This window comes from Pararge aegeria, chromosome 2 (genome assembly GCF_905163445.1).
Source record: "Pararge aegeria chromosome 2, ilParAegt1.1, whole genome shotgun sequence".
Taxonomy (NCBI): domain Eukaryota; kingdom Metazoa; phylum Arthropoda; class Insecta; order Lepidoptera; family Nymphalidae; genus Pararge; species Pararge aegeria.
The window spans coordinates 6,588,418-6,590,503 of record NC_053181.1 but is presented as its reverse complement, the minus strand read 5'-3'; the positions used below and the strand labels follow the sequence as shown (position 1 = coordinate 6,590,503).

General features: G+C 32.8%; 1 non-coding gene across 1 annotated transcript; it reads left to right on the top strand.

Moving 5' to 3' along the window:
• The first annotated feature begins 1,632 nt into the window (after window positions 1-1,632).
• On the top strand, window positions 1,633-1,704 carry Trnaa-cgc. Its single transcript has one exon. It is a non-coding gene; the product is annotated as a tRNA-Ala (tRNA).
• The last annotated feature ends 382 nt before the right edge of the window (window positions 1,705-2,086 follow it).

The following is a 2,086-nucleotide window of genomic DNA, read 5'->3' as shown; positions in this document are numbered from 1 at the left end:
AAGCTTTTATAATATTCTACACATTCACTTATATGTACATCAATAACTACGTATTAAAAGTGGCCTGTAAAATGAGGAAAACATGGAACAGATCTAAAAAATTGGCAGATGAATTATTACAAGGACACAGATTAAAACAAAAAAACTTAATCTGCAAAAAACGTATATAAAAGTGGCGTGTAACCTTAAGTATATGTAAACACAAAAGAAGTGATAAACAACGTCTGATTTTATAAGCTACTGCCTACTATCAAATTCACATAACGTTACCTATATAATAAACTAGCTGTTGCCCGCGACTTCGTCTGCGTTTGATGTTTTTTGATGTGGCATTATTTAGTTGTAGATCTAAAAAAAATTAAAGTATTTAGTATCGCTAAGCCTTAAATGAGGGGTTTGATGCTGTCCGCTGAGGAGTTCTGTCCTCTATCTCTATCCACAAAATTAAACTATCTTATCTATAGTACCAAAATAATTTTGTAAATCGGTTATAATTTGTCGGAGTTATTGTGTAAAATCGTCAAACACTCATCCCCTCTTCCAAAGGAACCGAGCTTAATGTCGGGATAAAAGTATCCTATATTACTTCTAACACTTCCAAGAATATGTGTACAAATTTCATGAGGATCGTTTAAGTAGTTTTTGCGTGAAAGCGTAACAAACAAACTTACATTCACATTTATAATATTAGTTGGGATTAAATAAATATGTAATAAAACGTGCAGCAAATAACAATATCCATTCATACCAAGATATTAAATACCTATAGTATCAATGAATATTGTAACCTAAGCGTAATGTAGACTAACCTACCTACCGTTATATTATGTATATCTTATAATAATAACAATAATTATGTTAATAACAAATAACCCTATAAGTGACCCATTACACACCAATCGAGTTATTGTGGTAGGTCATTCGAGTATAAACCGACTTATAAGTATATAAATATTATGTTACTAGTTACCTAGATATATATTTAATTATTTACGTGCATTTTATGGCAACATTGTATATCTACAGCAAGATTTGTTCTTAGAAGTATATCCATCAATAGGGCTGTTTTTAATTAAGGAATCTGTAACATCTTCTTAGACAACGGCTTAATATGGATAGCATGTCTCTCGAATTAATCGAATTTGCTTTATAAATTAGATAAGTATATTGCCTTCTAGCAAAATATATAAAACATGTTCTTTTAAAATGGAAGATACGCACGACTAGTCGCGCAGTTGAAGTGACAATGGGCCCGCGATTGGAAAACCAAGAAACGTTTCGGTCCCAAAGTGAGGACTCGCTCCGGCCTCGGACAAGGCGGCCACGACATTAAGAGTTGCCGAAAGCCGCTGGCCACAAGCGGCATACGATCTTGTGCCCCTCACAAAACCTTTTTACAGCAGTGATCGTCAATAGGTTGTCTTGATGATGATATTGTTTATAGTGGCAGTTGTTTATTACTAAACCTTCTATAAAATATCATTCTGAAAATCATATTAATCATAATAAACAAATTTTATTTGAAATTTTGACTGTCGACGGGAGAGTAACGTCTTTTACAGATACTTTTAATGTTTGTTGAGTATTAGGATAGCTTTTCAAATGTAACTAAATTTCAAACCTTAAGGAATCGGGGGTGTAACTCAGTGGTAGAGTGTCTGCTTCGCATGCTGAAAGTCCTGGGTTCAAATCCCAGCTCCTCCAAAATCTTTATTTTATTTTTTTACCGATAACGGTAGCAATACCATGATATTGTTCATTTACTCTATCAACAATATATAAAGTCTAGTTGCTCCCTAAAGTTGAAGTGCTGTTGTTGTATGTTGGAATCGCTATATATTAAAATCCTTAAATATAATTAATCAGTAAGGTCAATGACACATGTTTATCAGAACTTTAAAAACTAAACCGTGAATTTTACATTTCCATCGCGTGGATATTGCAGAGTATTTATAATCAAGCTTTTTGTACAAGCACTTTTGAGGTGCTTGTATGCAATCATAATCTATGGCTAGAGTAAATTCTAGAACATATTATTTTAACAAGCTTTGTAACAAAGATAATAAATGCGTGCCTACCATAAAAT